This window comes from Anarrhichthys ocellatus, unplaced genomic scaffold (assembly GCF_004355925.1).
Source record: "Anarrhichthys ocellatus isolate YVR2014 unplaced genomic scaffold, GSC_Weel_1.0 scaffold3, whole genome shotgun sequence".
Classification (NCBI taxonomy): domain Eukaryota; kingdom Metazoa; phylum Chordata; class Actinopteri; order Perciformes; family Anarhichadidae; genus Anarrhichthys; species Anarrhichthys ocellatus.
In genome coordinates, this window is record NW_022280033.1 from 3,494,542 (window position 1) to 3,508,983 (window position 14,442).

General features: G+C 42.0%; 1 protein-coding gene across 1 annotated transcript in view; it reads right to left on the reverse strand.

The window, feature by feature from the left end:
- sptbn1 (spectrin, beta, non-erythrocytic 1) overlaps positions 1–12,250 on the reverse strand; it is a 95,085-nt gene extending 82,835 nt beyond the window's left edge. Inside the window, exon 1 of the mRNA XM_031878587.1 lies at positions 12,115–12,250. The gene's annotated coding sequence lies outside the window, so the exon portion shown is untranslated. The remainder of the gene's footprint in view (positions 1–12,114) is intronic.
- Between the last annotated feature and the right edge of the window lie 2,192 nt (positions 12,251–14,442).

The window sequence follows — 14,442 nt, forward strand, 5'->3', positions numbered from 1 at the left end:
CACACACACACACACACACACACACACACACACACACACACACACACTTCAGATGACCGCCTTAACATCCCTGCATGTTAAACTGCTGCACACAAAACGTTTCCGCCTCATCTCTCCTCTCTTTTATCTGCTCACTCTGACCTTTCCCTGAGGTTTTGCGGTTGCTTGCTTATGATCGGTGGTCTACATTCGTATTCTACAGACAATATCTCACAAAACCTTTCACCCTTTTATTCAGAGTGCATTTCTGTGGAGAAAAGTAGTTAAGTGACACTTAACCCGTTAGTGGAGGTGAAATAAAAGTGATAACGGTGAATTTATGGACAGGAAATTGTTTTGATAATCAATAAATAATTTGTTGGTCATTCTTTTAAAGCAAAGCAATCTTTTTATATAATTAATTACCTTTTATTTGTTTTATATATTACCATAAACTGGATATATTTTGGTTTTGGACCGATGGTAAACAATCAATTGGTTTGTGAGAAACTTTTTTCCCCATTTATACTAAATTTCTCCCTGCATCATACGTTTCATGTCAAACAAGCTGCATGAGGACTCAGCGTGATGATGAACTATTAATGTTCAGTATCATACACTCAACGCTAAACTATGACATCACCTCACTGATCTTAATTCTTTGTGGGATCAAGAAGAAAACATTCTCACGGAGCAGCACCTCTTCATTCTCCTGACAGCTAATCATGAATATCAATACTTTACTGCCTCGCATTTATTATGGATTCTTTCTAATGTAGAGTAGAAATAGCTACATTCTACGTGTTGATTTAAAGCTGCTTCTGTGTGATATGAAAGACATAACTTACTTATTGTAGTATTACTAGTAACAGCAGTAGATGCACTAGTGAGGTACTAGCAGCATTTGTAGACACACATGATGCCAATAAAGCTTTTTTGATTTGAACTTAAACACCTGGAAAACGTCGTCTTTTTAAGCATGAAACCGATCAACAAAAATGTACAGAAAAATGTTTGTTCAGTACTTCATCTCCCAGCAGCTTCAGTCCTAAAATAACACCCAACATATGCACACACACACACACACACACACGGCTCCTCACAGTCTAGATTGGAGGGTGGATGTGTCGTCATGGCAATCCATCCCATCATCTCGCTCTGGCCAGCTGCCAGCTGACACTTTCACTGGCTTTCTCTCTCTCTCTATCCGACACAATCCTGCCTGGCTGATGTTGCAATGCATTGTGGGATGTCAGATCTAATCTATTCCACAGGATGTGTGTGTGTGTGTGTGTGTTCACCGTAACTGTAGTTCTTTTGTTCCAGTGTCTGTATCCTGCTGATCAGAGTGTTAAAGTGGGATCAAACACATTCCTCAACAGTGCAGGTTCAAGAGTGACTGCCTGCTCACCTGTCTCACTGACACACCTGTCTCACTGACACACCTGTCTGTCTGTCCCTCCATCTTACAAACAAACAATCACACAGATGTATGTCTAAAAACGCAGTAAGTCCCAAAATACCTGGAACGTTGGGGAAGAAGAAGCAAAGCGGTTCATGGGAAGTGTAGTATATATTTGCAGAAATATAGCAGCTCTAATATATTAGCATTTGATGCAACAGCTATTGTCACATTTTGCATGTTAGCATGCTAACACTTAAACCAAAGTATGTGATATGTGTCCGCATGTACTCGGCTAATGTTTCATGACCTCATTTGTTTTCTTTACCTTTAACATCACTGTACATATTACACAGTGCACTAATTCAATTAAAAGTTCCTATTAATCTTTATCTGTAACTGTGCAGAAATACCAGGTTTAAACACGGGGGGGGGGGGGAAAGAAAAAAAAAAAAAAAAAAAAAAAAAAAAAAAAAAAAAAAAAAAAACAAAAAAAAAAAAAAAGAAAAGGAAAAAAAAAAAAAAAAAAAAAAAAAAAAAAAAAAAAAAAAACATACAAAAGCAATTTAAAAAGCTGCGCTGCATTCGAATGTTGAGGCTATGAATGAAGCTTCCGGTACAGCCCTAACATTTGACAGTTGTAAACCACACTCGGCGTTAGATATCTCTAAATATTGTCCTCCAGCTGGACAACATGGACATGAACTGAGCTGTGCGTTTGCGTACAGATCCGTATGAATGTGCATTAGGTCAAGGACATGTAACTCCTCCCCCTTCCAGGTCCCATGGCAGCAAACTCATTTCCCATGATGCCAAGTCTGTCAGCGGGTATTTGTGGGTAAGCAATACGCTGGTGTAAATCTCCTTTACGTATATCCCACGCACGCACGCACACACACGCACACAGCATCTGTAGCCACCAGCTCAGAAAATCATTTCTTACTTAGTATCACAACGCTCACCTCAAAACCTTATGAATAGATTTTCCAATTTTCTTTCAAGACACAAATATGACTTTTTCTTTTGCGCCTCTTCTAACATGTTTAAAAACTGACAAATGTAAAGTGGCATATGACGTCACCAGGGTCGCGTTACACCTCTACCCTGGAGACCAGACGGGTGGAGGCCATTGATGTAATCCTCTATCATCATTGCAAAAAAAATAGAAAGCAGCTGGAGTCGAGACCTGCTGAAAATATGATCTGAATTTCCAGGAAAACCTCCTGAGCTCAAGTGAACCAATCACATGAATGAGGACATCCATGTGGGAAAGAGACTGCACACCACAGACATGCTGACACAGCAAGAAAACAGCTAAATCTCTACTAAAGACCAAGACCAGTGTTTATAGCTCCGTTTCAGATTCATGGCTATCCCACATATCGGGGGATTCGCTGTAAAGAAAAGTGACCATCACAGGTTTTTTCACAGTTCAAAAAACACACAAATGTTCAGTTTTTAAATGCTATTTAAGTGTAAAAAGCAGCAAATCCTCCCCATGAAGAAGTTGGAACTAGCAGACGTTTGGCATCTTTACTTGAAAACGACCGAAACAATAGAAGGATTATCAAAAGCAGCTCTTAGATCAGACACTCAATTACATTAACGCCACTGCAGTGCCTGATCAGGACACGGCCGCTTGGAACCGCTCTTCGCTCGTTGACTCCAGTGAAGAAGAGTTTGGTTGTAACATTTGTGCGCCCAGCAGCAAAAGTTAACTGCACTCAATGAGCGTGAAGCCCCGCCCCCGCTGATGCACACAATCCTATTGCTTGTTCATGCAAAGCTCATCAATATGTCAAGTTTCCAAATTGCATGACCTTTGGTCCCCAGCAATTCACCCACTGAGTGTGAAGCAGACCGGATGACCGGCTCTCCATTAAACCTTATTGAGTCCTGTTTGCAGCCACACAATTCTGTGGACAGGCAGACAAAACAGGAAAGAAAGGATGGTGGACACGTTTGCTGCCTGCCGATCACGCTGATGACAGGTGGAGGAGTGACGGAGGAGTGTTGTTGAACGCAGCTTCAGATCACCAGAGATCAGTTTGCAGGTCCAGAGGCAGCATCCCACTTTCAGCTAATCACTCATTTCCTCCCAGTCTCTGCCTGTCGACCCCGCCCTCGCTTTCACAGCAACGCCTCAGAGTGTGCACGATATATATACACACACACACACACACACACACACACACACACACACACACACACACCCCCAAAAGCCAAAGCTTTACCCCCAATTCACCATGAACTACATCCATTTTGTGTGCGTTGTCCTTTGAGCTCCACCGTCATTAATTTCCCATAATGCCGTGCAACATGTCACCTTCCCACCCACCTGCCCTGAACCTCCTGGGATTTGAACCAGCAACCTCAACTCCGCTTCTGCCATTTCAGGATATCAAAACCATGAACACACACTACAGATGGTGGTGTGTCGCCTGACCACATCTGGAAAGCTGAAACATTTCATTTATCAGGAATGTGAGCATAGTGTGTGTGTGTGTGTGTGTGTCACAGAAAAACGCCTTTGGCTACGTGGAAATCAAATTAAATGGAGTTCTGCTGAAGGTCAATGCAGAGTGCATCACTCCGTGTGTGTGTGTGTGTGTGTGTGTGTGTGTGTGTGTGTGTGTGTGCGCGCGCGCGCGTGCGTGCGTGTGTGTCTCCCATCTGACAATTCAAAGTAAACACATGTGGACAACACGTCACATTACTATTGCAGTCCAAAGCAACATGTGTGTGTTCGGTGAAGGGACGTGACGGTTGGATTATAACCGCACTGACTGTTTGTGTATCTAGAAGAAACATTCAAAGCGTTCAGAATCTTCTGTCTCAAAAGGCCGATTGGTTACAGTCAGAGGGCTGAGAGGACTACTTTATCTTTCAGAACAATCTTTTTAGGTTGTAGAAAGATGTTATTTTGTATGAAGGGTTCGTTTTGTACGTGGAGAACAAAGCTCTCAACAACAGTTCAACCAGACCGACAATAGAAAGAGACAAAGATCCCTCTGAGCAACAGCTGAATGAGAATAGAAGAATTCACCAGGACGTTTAGCATCACAATGTGTGCAGATTTAAATAAGAACAGGATCCCTTTTCAGTGTTAAGTGAACATTAACGCAGCCGATAACGAGCTGGAATTAACAAGCTTGTTGCTTTCGCAAAGCTCCTCTTCAATCTTCACAGTAGAAATAGAAGGTTAGTCTAGCGTTAGCACTACTGGGATATCAGACAAATCACAGTTTAAACCTCTTTAATCTCACCACTGAGTAAATACAATGAAAGATGGACAAGCTCAATATTTAGAGCCCAAATGCACCGGTACTGTTCAATAATGATCGACCGTCAGTGGAAAACAAATTCAAAATCGAAGAGTATTCAGGGGACAAATAATCACCAACTTGTTTGATAATTGATCACAAATGTCAGCGAGTCTCCACTGTGACGATTTGCTGTTTATTCTGTTTTACATGCGGCTGCATTTTCAATTAATCCGACTATTAAAGTGGTTTCCTAAAGAACAAGCTGACGTCTTCAAACAGCTCGCTTTGTCTGATCAGCAATCCATCAATTATTGATTCACTATCACAAAAGACAAAGAAAAACAATAAATCCTCACAATTGAGAAGCTGGAGCTTTGGGGAAAGTTTGGTATTTTTGCCTGAAGAATAGAAAACAACAATGTTTCAGCTCTAGTTTTACTTCTGAAAATATTTGGGTTTTGAACTCTTGATGGAACAAAACAAGACATTTGAAGAGGTCAGGTGAGAAATTGTTAAAACAATCAAGAAAATAGTGGTAAAACTAATCAATGATGACAATAACTTATTAGCTGCAGCCCAAACTTCCTGAGAGTCTTCAATGTGAGGATTCCCTGCTCGTCTGTTTTACGTCAAAGTAAAATGAATATCTTTGAGTTTCTGACTGTTTTTGGACAAAACAAGACGTCAAAGTGGACTCAGAGACTGACGGACATCTCTCACCACTATTGCACTTGTGACCATTCCTCCATGAATAATGCAGCCATCAGCCCTTTACTGCTTCACTTCTCTTCCTGGGAGGTTTTGCTGCGTCATCCGACGCCTGGAAAACTAATCAGGCAGCAGCTCAGACTGCAGAGTGCTCCGATTGGACCGAACATTTAGAGAGCGATATAAGTCAGAGAGGAATCGAAGGACAAAGTCAGACAAGATGCTTTGTGATAGAAGCGCTCCTCTGCCTCAGCAGCTGCCGCATCCATCAGGAAACATGCAAACAGGAAACACTTCCTGCAGAATCTTCAGAAACACCCACATTTATTATTCACGAGGCATGGCCGGTGTGTAACTGCAGCTTATGTGTTATTTTATTCTGACTTGGTTTAGAATTTTACACGAACGTTTATGAGCTAAGCAGCTTTCATGATCAGTTTCCCTGAAATCTTTTAAAGACATTTAGGATCTAAGCGAGGCTGCAGAGCGTTTCTCGCTTTTGGTGATTCCTCAACATCCGAGATGATTCGTTTCTTGATGCGAGTTTTACTTTGTAGCATCCGAGCAGCTTTCAACACTTCAGGGACGATTTACGGAGCTCCAACGTGTGAAAAGAAGGGATGGTTTCTGTGCGTTTCTGACCCCGGCTGAGGTTAAACCTCCTCACCCCGAAGTAACCCAGCTATTTAAACAAGACGCACGGGTGACAAGAAGCAGAATCACAGATAGACAGTTCAAACATGCCACCGATATCTAGGTGTGTGTGTGTGTGTGTACAGCTTTGTCTCCTCCCACACATTCAAATACAACATATCTGCACTGTCCCATCAGAACCAAGTATTTTGGAAGCGTTTTGTTTCAAACTGCAACTGTATACCGGGACAGACTACACTAGACAGGATATTAATTGTCTGTGTTTTGGTTTTCAACGTCAAACGTTTCAGCCAGAAGAGTTGTCACGCAGACGATGATGATTCAAAAAGTATAGTAGTATTAAGACGGTATAATAAAATACAATTTAAACCGTACCGTACATTTCCAAAGATCATTTTAGTCCATGCTTCATGTAATAAAGTGTAGAAGAATAAAAGGCCGTGAGGTGACTCATCACTGAGCCGCCGGTCTCTATTCATAGACGAGAGACCCGGATGGGAGCGAGTCGTCTTCATCACTCTGATGCAGAGATCCTGCGAGGGCCCTTTCACACCTTCCTCATTTCTCCTCCATGTCGGTATTAAAGCTTTACATAAGTGATGACGCTTTCCTTTAAAAACTTTACACAAATACTTTAACGGTGTTGATTTACACAAAAACATGGACAAGAAGTTTTAACTCCAACAGCTCCATGACATCCGAGACAATTAATCTGCAGAATAATCCAGTAAGTGAACCGTATTTGATAAAACCTGCAGTGTTTTGTTGGACATTTTCCAGAACATTCCTCCCTCCGTCCTCAGCTGGTATGTTTAACTCCTGTCCTCCTTTCTCACAGTCTGCTGTCTTTTATCTCTTCACCTCCTCTACTCTTTATCTCTCTAACACGACTACATTGGTCATACCTCCTTCCAAATAAACCCATCATCCTGTTTTTCTCCTCTTCTTCACTAGTGTTAGTATTTGCACCCGGTTTAGTTTTAGTTCTCCTTGTATCTCTCCTCCCACTACCCACCTTTCCTCTGGACCACCTCCTGCCTGGCTTACCTCTTTTCCTCCCTCCCTCCTTCCTCCATCACTCTCTCCTTAGCCTCCCTCCTCGTCCTCATGATGAAGTTTTCTCCTCCGCTTTTCATCCAAACTCTTTCAGCTTAAAGTTTAAGCCTCAAATCCAAGAAGGAGATGAGGGCGGAGGTATAAACCAAGCTGCTGTCACAGAAAGAAATTCCTCAAACATTTACAGCAACATTTGTGTCTTTTTTTCTTTATTTCATTTTATTTTGAAAGCCTGCTTTGACTCATTTCAGTGCGAGTCAGACGCCCAAAACTTGTTTCACAATGTCAATTTAAAAAAGGAAAAGAAGATAAAATAGGCTGAGGGAAAAGAGGATGGAAGGAGACTGGACGGAGGGAGGAGAAAGAGGAGTTGAAATTTAAGAGAGGGAATGCTGATGGAGTGGAGGAGAGGATAAAAGAGAACAGAAGTAAAATATTAAAGTAAAAAGGAGCAGTGGGGTGTAAAGTAAGTGGAGGAGGAGAAGAAGGGAGGGAGGAGGGATGACAGCAAAGAGAATTAAAGGTGAGAAGGGAGGAGGGATGACGGTAAAGAGAAGTAAAGGTGAGAGAGGGGAGGAGGGAGGGTCTGCAGTTGGAGAGGACCAGAAAAAGGACGACAGAAACACTGACGACTAGCCTCGATTCTGAAAATACAACTCACAGCCCTCCGTCTTAAAGGGACAGCGCACCACATCTTCAGCTTTACACATGTTGGGAAATGTAGTCTTCATCGTTAATCAGCTGTTATTTAAACCAGAGTGGGACGGGCCATCGTGCTGTCTTTGGATTATGACTGAAAGTTTTCAGTTAACACCGAGTTAATCAGGAAGTCTGAATACTCAACAAACAAGCAATAATCTTTTGCTTTTTGTTTCGTGTTTAAATAACTAAACAAATCATGATTACAACCGTTTCTCAGTTTGTTTCGTTTACAGGTTTTCTTTACCTACAAACCATTTAAAGGGTCTAAAGGTGAATCTGAGGAGTCAGAAGAGGATTTAAAGATTAAAGTAGATAAAAACCCTTTTGGTTCGTGGACTACGGTTTTGAATCCTCCAGTTTGGCATTTTGGCCGTCGCCATCTTGATTTTCAGCAGTCGCCATCTTGATTTTGTGCCCCAAGAAGTGATACAAGAGGGTGGAACTAAGTCCAAACGAACGCTGAACAACATGTTTTTAGCCAACCAAAAAGTTTACAATCAACTTTAATGAACAGAATATAATTAAAGTTTAAGGAACTTCCACACTGGCTTCACTTCTCAGAACCGGAGGTTTCCGCCTTGTGAAAACCTTAAAACGCATCCTTCAGTCTCCACACTCTGAACACTTTAAGGAAAAAGAAGTCAGAATCTCAAAAACAGCCAAATCGAATTCAGGACCGAGATTGTCTGAACTCAATTATCAGCAATTATCTGCTACTTTGTTGTGTTTTAGAACTATTGTAAACTGAACAGCTTTGGGTTTTGGACTGTTGGTCGGACAAAACAAGACACCAGAACATTTATTTGGGACTAACCTCTTCTTCCTCACTTGCCCCTTGGAGTCACAAATGTAAAATAGCTGAAGCTCCACTAAAAATATCTGTCTTTGACGGTCTCCTTGGCTACACCACGACTGGACAAAACGTGCTCAGTCCGTCTGTACACAGAGGTGGATCAAAGACATTCTCCTCCTTTCTTTCTGATCACATGACTGCAGCGCCCGACAATGAGACTGGACCACACACACACACACACACACACACACACACACACACACACACAAAAGCTGCGAGAAAGAAGAGAAAGACAGATTCAACATCAGATTGAGCCGATCAGGCACCAGTGAAACTTCCTAAAGAAGGGTAATCAATCGGGTAATCCCCTAAATTTCAACAACAACAAACAGGAATGGGTATAGTTCAACACTAATGCCGATATGAAAAGAAGCCCAAAATCTCAAATGTTAAACACTTAACACAAGCAGCTGTGCAAGAACATTGTCTAAAACAAGAAATTATGAATATAATCAGGATCTATCAAAGAATAAGTCAACAAGATTACCAACATGACCAGACATTTATTGATGAATGTCCATCAGCAGTTGAGTAACACTTCAGTTGTTTTCTTAGCTTTCAGAAACGTTTATTTTCATGCACAGATTTAAGACCGTATCTTCTGGGAGAAGTTTGTTATGTAATCAGATCTGAAGGCCTCCTCTCATCCAGAGAGCCGTTCAGTTTGATGCTATTAAACTGATGAAGCTGAAGGCTCAGCACTCGATGGTTTACGGCTCAGATCTGCATCACGCCGGCCGCGCCACGCCTAAACCTGCCTCCTCATCACCACCAGGCTTCAGTGAGGGAAATAAATTTTATAAAGTCTGACCGAGAGCCAAAATGCAGCCAGAAGCACCGCTCGTGTCTCCTGCAGGAGAATCAATTCACTTAAAACGTCCCTGCAGAGCGTTTATGAGCAAAAACATCTTCATCAAACCTGCTGATGGAAACAAACAAACTCACTGACTGATATGATATGATATGATATGATATATGATAGGGGTTATTCATTAATTAAATGAATTGTGGTAGGCCAAAACTACCAGCTTCAAATGGAACGACACTTAAAAAAAAAAAAAAAAAAAAAAAAAAAAAAGAGGAAACAGGTCCAGAAAATGTTTGCGTATAGCTTTTAGTGCACCTCTAAATCAAAATCACATTTCCCATAAACCCCCGCTGCACCCGGTTCTCTTTCCCCACCCATTTCTGGCTTTGCTCCATTTCTTTTAAAGAGCCTGTAAACACAAACAGCAGGTCTTCCTCTTGACCACGTCAGCGAGCGTCACATGGAAAGTAAACCAAACCATTTTTAGAAGAGTCAAAGATGGTTCCCCTTTAGTTCCATAAAGCACACAGTGGAACACGGTTAAGTTTGCTTTGCAGCCACGACTTGAACTAAGTCACGTTCAATTTCAGTTTAATCTGCTTCATGATGAGTGTAGAAGTTGTGTTGGGGAGTTCTACTGCACATGTTTTTAAAAGTACTAGAAACACTTTAGCGTCTCCAGAAGGAGCTGTGTGAAGTCTGCTAAACGTCCTCGTGTGATGTCACTTGAGTCAGTGTCAGAATCTGGAGGAGTGGAGTTAGAAACTAGTGAGCTTACACTCATCTCTGCTGCAGGCTAGAGGCTCCAGGCTACGTTAGCCGCTACTAGCGTAGCACACCTTAATCTCAGAGCCAAAATGTCTGCAGTCAAGTTGCATTATGGGAAATGGAGGTCGGCAGGTTTTGACGAGAGTGTGGATGAAAAACGACAATCTGCTACATTGATTCTGATTCAACAAAACTTCTTTAACTGCGAGTGTGACGATGCGACACTAACTCAGTGGAGTAGCTATTTTTTTTTTTAAACAATACCCATCCTCAGTGGGACTCATGTACATTGACTGGCATCAATAAAGTGACTTTCTAGTCTACAGACCACTCAAAGCGCTACATTTTGAAATATTTTTTAAAACACCAGAAGAAACTTTAAGCTAGCTCCGATTCCCTGACGACTAACATTAAATGTACTGATTTACATTCAAAAGGGATTCGACTTTAATAGTCCACTCTGGTTTTACTGCAGCACGCTGTGAAAGCAGCAGCAGCAGCAGCTGAGGAACATGAGGACAGCTCGACACCTTACTGTGACATTTTAAAAGGCTCCAGTCAACAAGTGGCCAAATGTTTCCCAGTTGCTGCATCAAAGCAATAAAGAGAGGGGCGGGGGAGGAGGCCAAGGGAACAGAGAGGGGAGGAAACGATGATAAGGGAAAACCTGAGGTGAGAAAGAGGAGATAAGTAGAGGAGAAAGGAGAGAGGAGAGGACGCACCAGTATGGGGAAAAGGAAGGAGCACGGAGAGCATGGTTGAAAAAGGAGAGGACAGAGGAAGGTGGAAAATGAGTAAACGGGGTGGAAAGAATTTTAAAAAGACGACAAATGAGAGAAGGAACGGAGGAGGAAGATTAGGAGAAAAGGGAGAGGAGAGAAATGGAGAAGGGGAGGGAGGAGAGAGAGAGAGAGAGAGCAGCAGTCCTGTATCCGATTACATAATTGCTCTACAGGATTTGAAACGGGGTCTGCACCAAAATACAATAATACGCCTCATAGCAGCAGCGTTTACACTGTCACAGAACAACTACAGTCACCTTAAAACACCTTTCAAATCACTGCAGGAACATTAAAACAACTCATACAGGAGATAAAAAGGTAGAAAAACTACCAAAAACTGGAAGAAATCGTAATAATATTGTTATTTATAACCACATGAAGAGTCCTAAATCATGCTGGCATCTTTTAAAATGCATTTAAACTATACAGATATATCACAGGAGCTGAATAAATGTGTTTAGAGGCACAGATGCACTTTGAGTGTTTCATTGACACCAAGAGAGATCAAATAAATACAACATAAAGTACAGAGAAGGTCACTGCAGAGAGTCCGTGCAGGAATATCAGAGGAGCACTATAGAATATTCTGGAGTTTTTGCTCTGGGGCTGAGGTCAGCACAGGCGACCACGCCTGCACCGCCTGCACCACCATCTCCAACACCACCACCACCACCACCATCATCATCTCCATCAGACGTCTGGGTGGAGATACAAACATAGAAAGCTGCAGAGTTCATCTAAACAACCAGCAGCAGCAGCTCTGGCGCACTAAAGCCAACACGCACAAAAACACAAGTTCAACAACACGATGGAGAAAAGGGGGGAAAGCAGAGAGACACAGCCGGGAGAAGAGGGTCGCTGCCCGGCGTCTCTTTGCGCCACAAAACCCGCTGCTGCTGCTGCACCACATCGACGGTTCTGCTGGTTTTAATTCGAGGTTTTGAACAATTAAACCCGAGATAGGCGGCGTCTATCCCCGCGGAGGGACACGCACATCTCCGCCACAGACGCAGCCGTCGTGGTGGATGTGGATGCCTCCCCAGCCGCGCACACAATGAAACAAATCCGTGCAGAGGCTGGGGGAGAGATTTTAAACAGGGAGCGGGTGCTCCGGTTCGGCCCGGGTTCACACTCACCTGTAGGCCGAGAGAAGCGCAGTGGAGTCCCGCACGCAGTGAAGGACGGACGCCGGACGGACTGCTGGGAGCTCGGAGCAAAAAAAAACAACGCAAGAGCAGAGAGCCCTCAAATCTACCAATCCTCCTCCTCCTCCTCTTCCTCACCCCGCCCCCCACGCTGCTCTGCCTCTGCACGGCCTGGACTGCAGCGCCTGGTGCGCTCGGTTCATGCACCCTGCTACACCGGCGGGGCGGCGCTGCACCCGGGACGAGTTCTCACTGACCCAGAAATTAATTTCTCTATTTTTGATTTTACTACTATAATATAATATAACTACAATACATAGTATAGTATAAAATAGTATGATAGAATATAGTATAGTATAGCATACTATAATAATATAAAATACTTTCCTTTAATATAAAGTTTTATATTTTGTCTTACTGTTTGTTGTAAAGCACTTTAGAGTTTGACTCTAATAAGTATACAAATATAGTTTAGTAATAGTATTATTGATAGCCTACTAGCTGTAGGCTAGCACAGTAATTTAGGGCTACAAGTAACAACTACCGTCATCATTAATTCATCCATAAATCACTTCGTAGACTATTGTTTATCTATGAAGTACCAATCAAAATCAGATCAACTTTATTGTCCATCACAATACAGATATGTCTCTGCAGTGGCTGATGAATGAGACACACAAGTCAAAACATACAATCAAATACTGACAAATCCTCATCATACCTAAAGACCTCTTCATTTAGCAGATTTGATCGAAAATGCCTGTGATATGAATTGGAGAAAAACACCTAATAATCACATTGAAAAAGCCTTGAAAATTTGATAATTCGTAATGAAATTATATTTAGTTGATCAACTCATTAAAAAAAACATTTTAATCAATTGTTACTTCAAGTGTCATCCGTATTGTTTTTGTGCTGCTCCGACTCACATTACATCACAACTTCTTGATACTTCTTTAAACACCATGCAAATATGAACTATTTGCATTTAGTTGTGTGCATTTCTTTGCTCATTTATAAAATGAAATATGTTTTATAATTTAACCTTAACTAGAATGTATGTTTAAACACACTTTAACAGGGGAAATGTATAGGCTAGCAGACGTCCTTACTGTTTATGTATTATTGATATTAGCTCTATACATATGTACATTACTCTGCACTTTACTGCTTTTTTGTACTTCTGGTTAACTGTATTTTGCTGTATCAGTACCTGTACTCTGTGCAATGATTCTACAGTTGAATATGATATATGTTGCCTGGTACATCCATACAAAATAAAACGTAACTTGATCGATTCTCCTTGCTTTTTCACTGAATGAATAAAAGGTAAAAGTGACAATGCAATTTTTCGGATCCCACTGGTTCTACTGGATTGTCTCCACCCCTCAAGGCTGCAGAGGCATATAAATGAAGCGCGTCCAGCTCCAAGAGTCTGAGTGAGAGGCGGAGATTCAGCCAGCAGAGAGCTGGAGGGAGAGAGTCTGCAGAGAGTGAATGATGCCAAACAGACTCTGAAAAGTTAGGGATGAGTGTGACAGAACAGAATGAATATATAAAGAAAAGAACATTAACTGTTAGAAACATCTATGTTGTATTCATCTCACAACTGTGGTGTTAGATGTGTTTCAGTTTCCCCTGACACATTTCCCAGCAGGCCCTCTGTGTGAGGACATGTAATGCTCACCCTGCTCTTATCTCCACATTTCATCCATCACATCGTCCCTTGCGTCCAGCAGACAGCTGATACCCTGCGGCTCTCTGTCCGAGCACTCATCTCTACAAACCTCCTACACTGATGAATCATCAGACATGAGCTCCAGTTGTCCTCTTCGCTCTCACGTTGTTTTAGTTGCCTTAAAGTTTGTCTGTAGGAAAAATGAAGGAGACTGTTTCTGCAGAAATATCCCGGACCTATTTAAACACTGATTTGGTGATTTGCTGGTCCAAAGATGTCTAGGTGTCCAGGTTAAATATCAGCTACATTTGGTTGAGAGGTCAAAGTTGTGCGCATGTTGTCTGTCTTGAGATGGCCACTGTGTTAGATTAGAGGTCCGACTCGACCAGGAGACAGACTACATGTTGGACTGCTGCAATCACCACTTGCGTGATGTATAGAGGTGACATTTTTCTGGAAGGTTCTTGTGATTAAGTTTATCAGAGCTCACTGGGACACACTAATGAGGACAAACATCACTTCCACAAATGCAAATACAAATAGATGGTTTGATCCTATACTCAGATGTTTTGTTGGTTTTAATCTATTTCTTTATCGTATTGTATCTGTTTCTTATATTCATTTTCTTTTCAGCAGTATTC